Raw genomic sequence first — 15975 nt, 5'->3', positions numbered from 1 at the left:
TTCATCTCATACCTCTCTGAATCCCTTCGCTTTGACGTGCCTGAATTCAGAAGTTTGGAAGTAACCATTAGTGTCGCTATAGCAAAGCTTGCGATGATATTAAACATGAGCCTGTGGTAATCATCTGGGCTCACGTTAAGGTGTTTCTATTTTGGGCCTTGTGATTTGATTGACTGTGAAAGATTACTCTGGAATGTTCCTTGCTGATCTCTCAGGCTTGGTCTCGTTTCTGTGTGTTATATTAACGATTCCCATTAACTGCTGATGGTCTCTTTCTCCGTGGGCACTTTTCTTTAACCCTGATGGGACAAATAAAAACATTTGGCCAGAAAGGATCAACATCTGGAATATGCTATTGGAGTGGAAGTGAATGGCTTTTATTTTTGCTCATTCCATGTCTGCAGCAGTTACGAAGATGGTGCTTTCTCCTCATCCACGAAGCCCTGTAGGCATGCGCTGAATGCCATGATACTCTGCAATTAGCTGCTTGATTCAGATCGAACCGGGCAGCTATCATGACCCTGGAAGCAAAGTCACTGAAGACCTAAGGGGGAAGTGTATTGCTCACAGAAGACAACCAAAATGCCAGCTTGACTTCAGTGTAGGATATATTTTAGGCTTTCCTTTCACATTTCCTCTTCGGCCTGTCTCTGGAATTTGTACGATTAATAAATTAGCAACACAGCGCAGATCATTGGCATGTACCGTTGCATTGTCATAATTATTGACTCACATCACTGACTGACAGGATTCCTGGAATGTCCCTGTCTTTTGATATTACAGCATGAGGCATTGATAAACCACTTCAAACAATGTGGAACCTGCTCTCGATGATGAAACCCTACTTTGCTATAGAATGCTGTGCAATATTACAGGAAACTATTCAGTTCCCTCGGCATATTCCATTATTTAATGGCTGTTTGCCATTTCGATTCCAATTGCAAAATGAAGCTCATATCTTTTAACACCCTTAATGTTATAATGTGACTTTGAGCGTTGAGAGCATGTGTTACTGGGGTTATTCTGACTTTGTCAATCTCAGTTTCCCACCATGTTTTACACAACTGTAAATAATCGACATGACCCCAGTTCTCATGCATTAACAAAACTCGTTAATGTAAAAGTTAATGGATCTTATCATTCACAAAGTGGACCCTGTGTGTTCTCACCTTGGTCCCACATCCCTTTCGCTGTCATCACTGACTAAAGCCAAGGAATCTTCAGTTCAGTCCAGTCCCCCCAAAACAAATCAACATTTTAGAAATTGAGGATTGTTTTTGAGGGCGAATATTCAAAAGGCAAGTGCCCCAATATTCATCAAGCAGCATGTGACATGCCCCATACATTGTATAAAACGAAACATTGAAGTTCAATGGCACGTTTCCATCTCTTGTTTCCGAATTATATGTGGGTGAAATTTGCCAGCAATTGTCTTGCTCTCTTTCACAATAGAATGGACTAAAGCCCCAACATTAAATCAGTAATGTCGAGCTCTAATGTCATGCAAACCTCCGGACCTCTGGATTCTGGGATAGCCTAGCATCAGAGTTTTCAATCCTGTCACCAAAGAAATTTTAAAAAGTTAAAGATTCCACAGCTACACAGGCTGTGAAGGCTGACGAAAAATTGTAGGGACAGGAGGAGGAGGCCATTCAGCCCGTCTGCTGTTTAAGTAGATTCTGACTGACATGTGTCCCAGTTGCATTTGCTGCTCTAGGGTCCGTATCTCTTAGAAAAAGCGAACTGTGAGACAAGTGAGAGTGAGAAAGGGGCTGAATAAGAGAAAGGAAATGGTATTAGTGCAGCAATCTCATGTGACTTTGGTCATAAGAACACCAGGTAGTAGGAGCTGGAATAGGCCATTCAGCAAATTGAGTCTGTTCTGCTGTTCAATGAGATTATGACTGTTGTAATGATCTTCAAATCTATTTTGCTGCCTTTTCCTCCTTAACTCTCAATTGCCTGACTGATTGAATAGAATTGAGATATTCATTATGCCACAGGATGAGGCTATTAGGCCAATTTAGTCTATGTTATCCCTCCACAGAGCAACCCAGTCAGCCCTACTCCCTATCTATATCCCCATAATGTATCCTTCCTGTTGTGTTTTTGAAATTGTTTTTGTTTCTGTGTCCACTGATGCTGTTATGAGCCAGTACATGTATCTGAATTGAAAACCATGCATGCTTGAGTATTGAAGGTGGGTGGGGAGGTGCTGGCCTAGTGGTATTATCACTAGCCAATAAATCCAGGGGCCTGGGTTATGTTCTGCAGACCTGGGTTCAAATCATGCCACAGCAGAAGATGCGATTTGAACTCACTAGCAGTCGGGAAATAGAGAATTAATGATGACTGTGAAACTGTTGGTGATTGTTGGGGGAAAAGCCCCTCTGGTTCACTAATCAGGGAGGGCAAATCTGCCTTCCTTGCCCGGACTACATGTGACTCCAGGCTCACAGTGATGTGATTGTCTCCTAACTGTCCTCTGGACATTTTGGGGTGGGCAGTAAATGCTGGTCTGGCCACGTTCCCAGGAATGTCTGAAAGAAAGCCTTCATGTAAACACTGACCACCAGATCATGTCTGTCCGCTGCAGTCTAGGCCCGAAACGTCAGCTTTTGTGCTCCTGAGATGCTGCTTGGCCTGCTGTGTTCATCCAGCTCCACACTTTGTTATCTTGGATTCTCCAGCATCTGCAGTTCCCATTATCACTATATTGAAGCAGTGTTTGTTAGTTTGTGTGCGACGTTAAGGGAAGGTCACGCTGACACATTGACCCTCTTTGAAAAAGGTACAGAAGTGTCTTCGGGTACTTGTCGCCTGCCTGGCCACTGTCAGATGGGGTTGTTAATGCTAGCCGTCTGAAAGCAGCTGTATGCTTAGAGACCCTGAAGGTTCCAAATTATAGAAGCCGTTTAAAGGTCATTGCTCAGGTGCTCTCAGTATCTGCCTCCTGCTCCTGTCAATGTGAGTATTCTGTACTCGCTGAAAAACCAGGGAAAACTGTCGCTGTGGTTACGATGGGTGGCAGCATCACAGATGCACCAAGGAAGGTTTCCCTGCTGTTTAGAAAAACACGAGGAAGGGGAGGGGAGCATGAGGGAGCTGCTGGATATCGAGGGCGACGATGGAGGGATCCGAAAGCCACTGTGATGTGCATTATTCCTGCACAGGAAGGTGGTACCAGTACAGGGTCATGGGGAGACTGGGACCAGTACAGGATAGGGTATTTGTAGCAGAGCTGTGGGTGGGTTGAAGTACCTGGGGCTTGCGGATTAGGAACGCTGTTGGAAGACCTTTGCAACATCTGAGTCTGCTGGCACGAGAAGCTTGTATAATTTTTCAGTGGTGGAAAGATTAATGGCTGTACTAACACACTTCAGTGAGGAGATAGAGTGGAATAAATGGCATGAGATATCAGCACACACAGGGGAAAGTCAGGCTCAGGAAATTCCCATTTCTACAAGTGACCAAACAAAGAGCTACATGTCACTGGTTGTTTTCTCTCCCGGCTTTCCGCCTCTCAAAAGCAGCAGCGTTCACTGAGCTCAGCTGATCTACTGTGGGAGTCATTCGCAGAGGCTTCCCCGAAGCCCATTGATGGTCCCTTTATAACTGCAGTGACTGAGTAACATTGAGTGGTCCGGGACACTGTCTCATTCTCTTAAACTCTGGGGTGAACATTTGTATCTGTTACTGACTGAGATCAGCTCTTTGGGGCGGCGTTGGGAGGCATGGTGTGTGCAAGGGGTTAACTGATATTCTTACAGAGTCACACAGCACAGAAACAGATCCTTTGGTCCATGGGCAATCATAATTCTGGCTGATTAATTTTGTTAAACTTTCCTCATCTTCCCTCACGACCTCCACACCCATTTCTTCCCCGTTCTTGTGAAAGACTGCAAAGGGGAAATGGAAAGCATCTGATGTGAGGAGCCTTGTTTTCAAATTTCCTACATCCGATCTTTGGTAAAGTGATTATCTAAAGCTGCTTCCAATTAGTGAAAGCTCGGCAGTTTGATCTTTCCTCCTTTAAGGAGCAGAGAATATTAACACGCAGCACAGGGTGAGGGTTAAGGCTAATGTGGGAAGATCAATGTATGTCGCATAAGCACATTCCTGCTCAAAGGTCCCTGGACTCTATCATATCATGACAGACCCTGGGGTATAAAATGTGTTAGAAACTCTCATGTGGATCAGCCTGTGACTGGTGCCCGCTGAGTGAACTGTTCAGACTTGAAAGCTCACACGAGAAGGAGATCTCCTGCCCTTTACAGTCTGCCAGCTCTGTCATTCTAGAATGTGCCTGCCTCTCCCTGCAGCTCTTTTGCCAGATTCATGGGGGGTGGTGGGGCAGGGAGCCAGGTGTGATTTGGGCACGGCAGAGGAAAGCCAAAACGAAACGCACTCTCTTCGCAAAACTAAAACCCCTGCTTGTTTTTGAACAAAGCCTTCATTCTGACTCTGGCCCTGCTTGACCTGGGAACGGGTTATTCAGAATGCAGCCAGCCCTCCTGAATCACTGAACAATTTAAAAAATACACACAAAAGAACTGTGGATGCTGAAACTCTGAAAAAAGGGTCCTGAAACATGAACTTGGGGGGGTTTTCTCTCTCCACAGATTTTGTCAGAACCACTGAGTTTCTCCAGCTATTTCTGATGTTGTTCCTGAACCACTTGTAAGTTACACAAATTTATGATTTGAGACAGAATACTGAAAAGTTAAACAATTGTTTGGAGTACTGTGTACTGTTCTGGTCACCCTGCCGTAGGAAGGGTATTATCAAATTGGAACGGGTACAGAAAAAATACACCTGGATGTTGCTGGATGGGACTGGAGAGTTTTGAGTTTGAAGGAGGGGCATGGACTTTATCCACTGGAGTGTAGGAGGTTGAGGAATGACCTTATTGAGGTTTATAAAATCATGAAGGATGTAGATTTAAGGTGAGGGAAGAAAGCCAAGGGTAAGGGAGTTCAAAACTAGAGGAGCATAGTTTTAAGATAAGAGGGGAAAGATTTAAAAGGGACCTGAGGGGCAACTTTTTCCACACAGAGGGTAGGACAAGCTGCCAGAAGAAGTGATAGAGAGCAGATCCACTTGCAACATTTAAAAGATATTTGGGCAGGTATGGGACTAGGAAAGGTTTAGAGGGATATGGGCCAAATGCATGCAAATGGGACTAGGTTAGTTTGGGAACCTGGTCAGTATGGATGGGTTGGATCGAATGGCCTGTTCCTGTTCTGTGTGACTCAATAAACAGAAAATTTCCGTCATGTGCTCCAAATATTTTAATCAAACAAAACTACTGTGTTCTGGGACTCGTCCCAGTGAAATAGTGGTCGGTGTGGATGGATAGGAATGTAACTTATTCAGAATCACAGAACTGGCAGGCTGCTGAAGGGGGCTGCTCAGCCCATTACCTCAGTACCAGCTCCTTGGATGAGGATCCCTCCCAGCACCATTTTCCCCCTAATGCTGTACATTCTTTCATTACAAATAAGTATCTAATCCCACTTTGAATACCACAATTAAAGCTGAGTGCATCACGCTGTCTGGCAGCACAATTCCCAACCCTAACCGCTCACGGTGTGTAGTTCCCCTGTGTAACTTCTTTTACTGATTACTTTAAATCCATATCCCCCTCATTTTCAATTCTTCCATGAATGAGGACATTTTCTGCCTAATTACCCTGTCCAGATCTCTTGTGATTTTGAACAATTCAGTCCGCTCTTGTCTCAACCTTCACTTTGCTACGGAAACCATTCCCAGATAATTCATTTTCTAAACCAAACTGAGAAAACCTGCCAATCCTGAAACAGTTGTTTCAGAGACAGTAGGAACTGCAGATGCTGCAGAATCTGAGATAACAAGGTGTAGAGCTGGATGAACATAGCAGGCAAAACAGCATCCGAGGAGCAGGAAAGCTGATGTTTTGGGCCTAGACCCTTCTTCAGAAACTTCTGAAGAAGGGTCTAGGCCCGAAACATTAATCGTCCTGCTCCTCGGATGCTGCTTGGCCTGCTGCATTCATCCAGCTCTACACCTTGCTAATCCTGAAACAATTCCTGAGAATGATTTCTCTTTCTCTCTCTCTCTCTCTCGATGTAAATGTCTAGTTAAGGCCAGAGTAGTACCCTATACATGTTCAATGTAACCAGTTTCTCAGCTGTAACATCCCCTGCTCATGAACACCAAGTTCAAAGAGTCAATTAGCTATTTTCCTGGAATGAATAAACCTGTTTTGTGTTCTTCTATGAGTTGCAAAAAGCTTGTGTTTTACCTCTTTAAGTTCCAACTCATTGTAAACCATTTTCTGTGGATCTGAAGTTAAGCTATGCCTGTATCGTCCTTCTTGGATATACCTCAAAGTACTGCCCATCCAGCAGGTCCTTGTTGTGATTTTTAATTTTGCCGATGCTGGCAGCTATTTTATGTGAAAATAAGAACTCTCTAATTGTCTGGGTTTTCTGATCAGTGATTTTAAAAAAATCATTTACAGGGATGTGGGCATCGCTGGCTCGGCCCCATCCCTAATTGCTCCAGAGGGCAGTTAAAAGTCAACTGTATTGCTGTGGGTCTGGAGTCACATGTAGGCCAGACCAGGTAAGGTTGGCAGGTTCCTTCCCTAAAGGACAGTAGTGAACCAGATGGGTTTTTCCTGACAATTGGCAGTGGTCATCATTAGACTCTTAGGTCCAAAGTTTTTCTCACCACCACCAGCACCTTGTTCATGCTGTAACTGTGTTTGAACATGAGATTGAGGGCAGTCTGCTTTTTGGGACATTGCTTGAAAGAGGCAACATTGAATATGGAGAGAACTCCCAGTTCTTGCTAGAATGATGTTATGGCTCTTTTACAAATCTGCTCCAAAATCTTTTACATCCTTCTAAATGAGATCAGGCAAATAAATAGTACCCTGAAACAAACAAAAACAGAAGAGTGCTGGAAAAACTCTGTCGCTTATCCAAAAAAGAAGGGAAAAACTATGTATTTTAAGGTGAGAGGGGCAAGATTTAAAAGGGACCAGAGGGGCAACTTTTTCTCACAGGGTTTGGTGCATGTATGGGATGAGCTGCCAGAGGAAGTGGTGGAGGCTGGTATAATGACAACATTTAAAAGGCATCTAGATGGGTATATGAAAAGGAAGGGTTCAGGGGGATATGGGCAAAATGCTGGCAAATCAGAATAGATTAATTTAGGACACCTGGTTGGCGTGGGCAGTTTGGACCGAAGGGTCTGGTTTCTGCGCTGTTACAGCTCTACAACTCTATGAGGTCGGCAGGTCTGGCATGATCTGTAGAGGGAGAAACAGAGTTAATGTTTTGAGCCCTCTACCCCCACTTCAAAGTGAACAGGAATCTGAGTTTGACATTGTCATACTGGCTAAAAACACAGCACTCCCACCGTCCTGCAGCTTGTTGGTGTTTTTATTGTGGGAAGTCTTCTTTTGAGACTAATCTTGAAAGAAAGATGTTGATTTATATAACTGCTTTTATCATCCTATAATGTCCCAAAGCCCTTTACGACCAATCAAATGCTATTTTTTGACCTGTAAGACTCTATTGTCATGTGGGAAATATGGCAGGGAAATTGCACACAGTTACCTCTGACAAACTGCAATGTTTTCTGGGAGATTCTTACCGAAAAAAAAGGCACATTTTGATGGAGCTTTTCATCTTGCAGCCATTAGGACAATTTGCAAGAAACCCCAAAGGAAAGGGGAAACAATACATGTACAGAGTGAGAGGAAAGTGCTGATTGGTAGAGGTGCTCACAGTGTTGTCTCTTCACTGGGGAGATGAAACACAGGCTGGGTGGCCGCTTTGTTGCACGCTTAATGTTCTGTCTGTAAAAATGACGCTGAGCTACCCATTACCCACCACTTCAACGCCCCAGCCCTGTTCCCTGGCCCACGTCTCTGTCTCGGGCTAGCTGCAGTGCTTCAGTGAAACTCAGAGCAGGCTGGAAAACCCTCCAGCCCACAGAATTGAGTATTGCATTCAATAATTTTAGGGCCTGAGCACCTCCTTCAATGTCCTTTACTCACCACGCCCCCCCACCCCCCACCAGGTCCTCCCCGGACTTGGGTTACATTCACCTACTCATGGAGCCCGTTATCATCTCTCCAACTCCTCTTCTTCCCTGGCTGATTATCAACAATCCCTTCGTCTGAATAGCTTTTCTCCCCACTCCTCTCTTTCTTTGCCTCTGCCTTCCCCTATATGCTCACTGCCTTTCCCTCCCAGCCTCTGCCATAAACATATAGAACATAGAAAAGTACAGTACAGTACAGGCCCTTTGGCCCACGATGTTGTGCCGTGGAATAATCCTAATCCAAAAATAAAATAACCTAACCTACATTTCCCTCAATTCACTGCTGTCCATGTGCATGTTCAGCAGTCCCTTAAATGTCACTAATGACTCTGCTTCCATGACTTCCACTGGCAAAGTATTCCATGTGCTCACAACTCTCTGGGTGAAAAACCTCCCTCTGACGTCTCCTCTATACCTTCCTCCTAACACCTTAAAACTATGACCCCTCATGGCAGTCAATCCTGCCCTGGGGAAAAGTCTCTGGCTATCGACTCTAACCATGCCTCTCATTACCTTGTACACCTCGATCAGGTCACCTCTCTTCCTCCTTCTCTCCAGAGAGAAAAGTCCGAGGTCAGTCAACCTCTCCTCGTAAGACAAGCCCTCCAGTCCAGGCAGCATCCTGGTAAACCTCCTTTGTACCCTCTCCAAAGCCTCCACATCCTTCCTATAATAGGGCGACCAGAACTGGACACAATATTCCAAGTGTGGTCTCACCAGGGTTTTGTAGAGCTGCAGCATAACCTCGCGACTCTTAAACGCGATCCCCCTGTTAATGAAAGCCAAAGCACCATATGCTTTCTGAACAACCTTATCCACCTGGGTGGCAACCTTGAGGGATCTGTGTACTTAAACACCAAGATCCTGCTGTTCCACCGTACTGCCGAGAATCCTGCCTTTAATCCTATATTCAGCATTTAAGTTCGACCTTCCAAAATGCATCACTTCGCATTTATCCAGGTTGAACTCCATCTGCCATTTCTCAGCCCAGCTCTGTCAGTCTCACTGAAGCCTGCAATAGCCCTCATTACTATCAACGGCACCTCCAACCTTTGTGTCATCAGCAAACATACTAACCTACCCCTCAACCTCCTCATCCAAGTCATTTATAAAAACTACAAAGAGCAGAGGCCCAAGAACAGAGCCCTGTGGGACACCACTCAGCACTGACCTCCAGGCAGAATACTTACCATCTACAACCACTGTCTGCCTCCTGTCAGCCAACCAATTCTGAATCCAGTCAGCCAAATCATCCTGTATCCCGTACCTCCTGGCTTTATGAATGATAAATATATACCACTTCTTTCCCAGGTGCTGTCAATTCAGAAGAAGAGTCACTGAACTTGAAACGTTAACGCTGTTCCTCTCCCTACAGATGCTGCCAGACCTGCTGAGTTTTTCCAGCACTTTGTTTTAGTTTGCGATCTCCAGCATCTGCAGTTATTTGCTTTATTTGATTTGTAGAGGTTTTGGCATAGGACATGCACCAGTTAAGGATGCCGAGTAGTTATCTGCCAAGCTTTGTTTGTATCTTCAACCAGAGCTGTTGTTCGGTCAAAACATTGCCCTGGGAAATGGACCAGACAATGGCTGTGAGCTGTTAAGTTGAGTTAAAATAGATGCAGTTTGTATACAAACTGCTCCTTTCCTGAACTCTGACCCCAGCAATGAGCCATACCTCCTGGCTCCCTGGCATTCTCCAGAGCCCTAATGGCTTTAGGTCTGCCACAGCAGCACCTTTTAAGGATAGGCCTCCTCTGCTTTCTCCTACATCCCTCAATGACTAACAGCTCCAGGCTAAATGACCTTCTGTCTGACTAAGTCTGTCCAACTGCTAAAATGGACTGCTCAGTTATTCAGTAGCTCTAATGACATGCTTGCAAGTAGCCCTGGCCCTATTTTTAGGCTGAATTGCATGGAACTAATATTTTGGAAAAGGTGAATACAACTCCCTGGAACTGAGTGTGGCCCTGAATGTTACATTTTTTGCAGAGTGCTGACTTCTGCAGCATTATCACCGTCTCAGAGACAGAAAGAGCTGCCGATGCTGGAGGAACACAGTAGGCCAGGCAGGATCAGAGGAGCAGGAAAGCTGACGTTTCCGGCCAGGACCCTTCTTTAGACATTATGACTGTGCTGCCTGTGGGAGCTTGCTGTGTACAGTTTAGCTGCTGCATTTTCCACTGGTTAGCTGACAGCAAAAGGACCCTGTTGGAGGGAAAGCTCTTTGGCATGTCCTGAGATTGTGAAAAGTTCCTTTCTTTAAAAAATCGTTTCAACCTCCTACCTAACACTCCCTGACCTGGTGCAAAAATTAACTTTGACTTCAAGCCTCTATCTTTTCCTTTTTCTCCGTGTTCACCCTCGCACTGCCTTGCTCCAGTTTAGTCAGTTTCAGTGCTCGCAAGTATTCCGATTAACTTAGTCCCTGAAATGTGAAGAAATTACAGCACAGAAAACAAGCCACTGCCCAGCAGGAGTGTGCAGTACTTCCGGTGCCACACATAGGTCCCCCCAGCTTGCTTTGTCCGATGTGACTAATCGAAAATCCACGTGGTTGACCCTCCTAGTGTTCTAAACCTGTGACTCGTCACCCAGTCTCAACGTTTGACCTCCTCCTTTGTAGGGACCTCAGAATGGACAGAATTCCCTTCACAGTTTTACCATTCCTTTCACAGAATCACAGAATTCCTACTGTGCAGAAAGAGGCCATTCAGCCCAGCTCCCTTAATGCACATTCCCCTAAATGCCATTCTCCTGCCTTCTTGTTCCCCACACTCTTCCTTTTCACCTAGCATTTTTGAAATACATTGTTTGATCCGGTCCACACCACGCCCTCTAGCAGTGCATTGGATTCCAGACTTTAACAGTCACTCAATGGGACATAATTTACATGTCAATTTCTGTTCTTTTGCCAATTACTTCAAATCTGAAACAGACGAAAAACAGAAATTGCTGCAGAAACTCAGCAGGACTGGTAGCATCTGTGGAGATAGAAACAAGAGTTCAGAGGGTCACTGGTTTTGAACCATTAACTTTGTTTCTGTCTCCCCTGATGCAGCCAGACCTGCGGAGTTTCTCCAGGAGGTGTTTGTTTGTCTCAGATTTGCTACCTGACCAGTTCTTCGTTTTATTTTCCATTTGTACTGTCTCAGCCTTGTTTCTTACCTGAGTGGGGAATTCCTACAGCTTTTCCGGTACCTTCATATCCTCGCTGAAAGTGTAGCCACTTAAAACTGAACACATTCTGCAACGAAAGCTGAACTGGTTTCTTGTATAAGTTCAACATCACCTCCTTGCTCTTTTGCTCTGTGCTCTGATTATTAAAGTTCAGGGCACAGTATGCTTTGTTAATTCAAAATCTTCAGGTTTTTAAAACGAAAGATGGGGTCTGAGACTGGGAATACTGCGACGAGTAACTCCCCAAAGCCTGTCCACCATCTACAAGGCACAAGCCAGGAGTGCGATGGAACACTCCCCACTTGCCTGGATGGGTGCAGCCCTCAACAACACTCAAGAAGCTTAACACCGTCCAGGACAAAGCAGCCGCTTGATTGGCACCACATCCACAAGCATCCCACTCCCTCCACCACCGACACTCAGTAGCAGCAGTGTGTACTCTCTACAAGGTGCACTGCAGAAATTCACCAAAGATCCTCAGACAACACCTTCCAAACCCGCGACTACTTCCATCTGGAAGGACAAGGGCAGCAGATACATGGGAACGCAACCCACTCCAAACATCTCACCATCTTGATTTGGAAATATATTGCCGTTCCTTCACTGTCGCTGGGTCAAAATCCTGGAATTCCCGCCCCAAGGGCATTGTGGGTCACTCTAGAGCACATGGACTGCAACGGTTCAAGAAGGCAGCTCACCCCTACCTCCTCAAGGGGCAACTAAGGGGCAAATAAATACTGGGCCCAGCCAGTAACACCCATGTCCCACAAGTGAATAAAATAAATTTGCTACCTCTGGGCTTTCTATTCTTTTAAAAAAAAATTGCAGCCTTGATGATGAGTTGCAACTTGAGACTGGCTCATTGACTTTGATTTCTCAATAGTACACAGTGAGATAGAGGCTCAAGAATTCAGCCCACAACTATCTGACTGCAGTGTCCTCATTCCAGTCTGTACGCTGTTACATCCTGTCTCTCCCAGGCCCAGGCTGTGTTACTGGAATAACCTCCCATCGCTGGGTGAGTACAGTTAGTTGCTATAAGTTAAAGGGTGGTTTTAGGACTTGGCTGTGTTGGAGCAGGTGCATGGACAGCAAGCTCCGAGCGAGCAACTTTCATAATTGTTAGCCTGACAGGTTTGAGACTTTTGAACCAGCACGGAGGGATTGAGGGGAAGGGATTATAAAAGCAAAGGATAAAACAGTGACTTCTCTGTATTGTGGTTATGTTGGAGATGTGTATAAATAGGAAAACAGAGGATTGAACCAACACTAGGAAGACTGTGGACGCTGGTTAAGAGATGTACTGCTGTGCCGATAATGGGGTACAGATGTTTTGCCCTGGGCTTTTGGCACTGTGCTAAGTACAGCTGAATAAGATGCCAATCTTAGCACTGTTGTTTGAATGTACGCTCTCTCTCCTGTAGTGAGATATGCCAACTCTTTTAATTTAGTAAACGTTGTGAAGGCTATTAAAAGCATATGAAGGTGCAAATTAGAAACAGAAATAGGCCATTCAGCCTGCCAAACCTGCTCCTCCATTCAGTAAGACTGTGAAGTGATTCCGTTTGCCTATCTACCACCCGAAAGCCTCTGCCTAACAAGAATTGGTGAATAAATATCTAGAGACCTGGGTTCGAATCCCACACAGCAGATGGTGGAATGTGAATTCAATAAAAATCTGAAATTAATGATGACCGTGAATCCATTGTTGATTGTCATGAAAAAAAAACCCATCTGGTTCACTAATATCCTTTAAGGAAGGAAACTGCTATCCCCACCTGGTCAAAGCCTACATATGACTCCAGACCCACAGCAATGTCATTGACTCTTAACTGCCATCTGGGTAATTAGGGATGGGCAATAAATGTTGGCCTGGCCAGTGACACCTGCAGTCTGTGAATGAATTAAAAAGAATGGTTTACTTTGCTCATGGCAGTTACATATTTGTGTGGAGTGGTGAAGGCCAAAGCGATCCTCCTTATGTACTGACTAACTAACTTCTTGAAAGAGATACAGAAATATGCCATGTATGGAGTCGGGGGCCTGAGAATAGGACTGAGTACCAGAGGTAACATTTCTACACGTGAGACCATCATCAGTTGAAAGGTGAGAAAGAACTTACCCTCAAATTGCTTACTCTTTGGTCAATGTCACATAAACAGATTGACCGCCCATTACCATTGCGTTGTTTGTGGGATCTTGCTGTGTAAAATTTGCCACATTTCACGTATTCCAGAAGTGACTGTACTTCAGAAGTATTTCATGAGCTGTGATGTCGTTTTGGGAAGTCCGGAGATTAGGGGTTGTGCTGTACTTTCCATAGAAAGATGTAAATCCTTCTCCCGTTCAAAGGGTTAAAGGAGCTGGGTTGGGGGGGGGCGGTGCGAGGTGGTGGAGATAGGGAGCCACAAAGCCCTATTCCAGGCTCTCTACATTTTTTAAAAGAAGCATTGCCTTGAAGTGAAACCTCGGGTGATTTACTTATCATGGAATAATACAGAAACTGACCCGCCATCACCATTCAGTGGTGATCACCATCAAGCTTGTGTGCCAATAACGGATGAAGCCATCTCCAATCACTTCCTTGCACCATTCTCTGTGTGTTCCAACCACAGTTCCCTATGTATTCCCACCTATTAACTCCCAAAATCTCAACTGTCAAAGCATTTATAGAGTTGTACAGCATGGGAACAGACCCTTGGGACCAACTCGTCCCCATCGACCATGTTCCCAAACTAAACTCGTCCCACTTGTCCAAGATAATAAAATGTGAGGCTGGATGAACACAGCAGGCCCAGCAGCATCTCTCCGCCGATCTTCTTTTCTCTCCATCTTCGGTCCGCCTCCCCCTTTCTCCCTATTTATTCCAGAACCCTCACCCCATCCCCCTCTCTGATGAAGGGTCTAGGCCCGAATCGTCAGCTTTTGTGCTCCTGAGATGCTATTTGGCCTGCTGTGTTCATCCGGCTCCACACTTTATTATCTTGGGTTCTCCAGCATCTGCAGTTCCCATTATCACCACTTGTCCAAGAGTCTTTTAAATGTTGTAATTGTACCCACATCTACCACTTCAAGTCATGCCTCAAACGAACGACCCTTCGTGTAAAAATATTGCCCCTTGTGCCCTTTTTAAATCTTTCTCCTCTCACTTTAAAAACATGCCCCCTAGTTTTGAACTCCCCCACCCCTGGGAATAGACCTTGCTATACTCTGTATCTATGCCTCTGATGATTTTATGAAACTCTATAAGGTAACCCCTCAAAATCCCATGCTCCGATGAACAAAGTCCCACCCTTTCCAGCCTATTTTTATAACTGCAAACCCTCCATTCCTGGCAACATCCCGGTAAATCTTTTTTGACTCCTCTCCAATTTAATAACATCCTTCTGTTTAAAAGACATTTGGATAAGCACACGAATAGGAATGATTTGGGGGCATATAGGCCAGGAGCAGATGGGTGGGACTAGTTTAGTTTGGGATTTTGGACAACATGGACTAATTAGACTGAAGGGTCTGTTTCTGTACTGTACGACTCTGTGACTGTACAGCAGGGTGACCAGAACTGCACACAATACTCCAGGAAAGGCCTCACCAACGTCCTGTACAACCTCAATATGATGTCCCATACAGTATACTCAAAAATCTGAGCAATGAAGGCGAGCCTACTAAATGCCTTCTTAACCTCCCCCCTAACGCCCGTCATCCACTGTTTGTCATTTCTGTAGGGACTGATCTGCTCAAACACACTCTCAGACAAGTGTGAGGTGATGCACTTTGGTAGGAGTAACCGGAAGGCAAAGTACAGGGCTAATGGTAAGATTCTTAGCAGTGTAGATGAGCAGAGAGATCTCGGTGTCCATGTACACAGATCCTTGAAAGTTGCCACCCAGGTTGACAGGTCTGTTCAGAAGGCAAACAGTGTTTTAGCTTTTATTAATAGAGGGATCGAGTTCCAGAACCAAGTGGTTATGGTGAAGCTGTACAAAACTCTGGTGCGGCTGCACTTGGAGTATTGTGTACAGTTCTGGTCACCGCATTATAAGAAGGATGTGGAAGCTTTGGAAAGGGTGCAGAGGAGATTTACTAGGATGTTGCCTGGTATGGAGGGAAGGTCTTACGAGGAAAGGCTGAGGGACTTGAGGCTGTTTTCATTATACAGAAGAAGGTTGAGAGGTGTCTTAATTGAAACATATAAAATAATAAGAGGGTTAGATAGGGTGGATAGGGAGAGCCTTTTTCCTAGGATGGTGACAGCGAGCACGAGGGGGCATAGCTTTAAATTGAGGGGTGAAAAATATGGGACAGATGTCAGAGGTAGTTTCCTTACTCAGAGAGTAGTAAGGGAATGGAACGCTTTGCCTGCAACGGTAGTAGATTCGCCAACTTTAGGTACATTTAAGTCGTCATTGGATAAGCATATGGACATACATGGAATAGTGTAGGTTAGATGGGCTTGAGATCGGTATGACAGGTCGGCACAACATCGAGGGCTGAAGGGCCTGTACTGTGCTGTAATGTTCTATGTTCTATTCCTACCTTCGTTGCCCTAGTCCTCAATATGTATAATTAATCTCTCTCACAGACACAAAAATAGAAATTGCTGGAAAAGCGCAGCAGGTTGACCCAAAACATTAACTCTGATTTGTCTCTGCAGATGCTGCCAGACTTTGAGCTTTTCCAGCAATTTCTGTTTTTGTC

The 15975-nt window shown here is 45.0% G+C and overlaps 1 protein-coding gene across 17 annotated transcripts in view; it reads left to right on the top strand.

Annotated features, from left to right (window-relative positions):
- lzts2a (leucine zipper, putative tumor suppressor 2a) overlaps window positions 1-15975 on the top strand; it is a 232854-nt gene that overhangs the window by 140025 nt on the left and 76854 nt on the right. The window contains exon 2 of one of the 17 annotated variants that reach the window (XM_048550939.2): window positions 12161-12295. The exons of 15 other annotated variants lie outside the window; for them this stretch is intronic. The gene's annotated coding sequence lies outside the window, so the exon portion shown is untranslated. Of the gene's footprint in view, window positions 1-12160; window positions 12296-13363; window positions 13384-15975 lie in introns of those variants that run through there. One more of the 17 variants, XM_059652956.1, reaches the window with a different exon arrangement.

This window comes from Stegostoma tigrinum, chromosome 20, assembly GCF_030684315.1.
Source record: "Stegostoma tigrinum isolate sSteTig4 chromosome 20, sSteTig4.hap1, whole genome shotgun sequence".
In the NCBI taxonomy this organism is placed as follows: Eukaryota; Metazoa; Chordata; class Chondrichthyes; order Orectolobiformes; family Stegostomatidae; genus Stegostoma; species Stegostoma tigrinum.
Note: the sequence above shows the minus strand (reverse complement) of the source record. Positions and strands in the feature narration are given on the sequence as shown.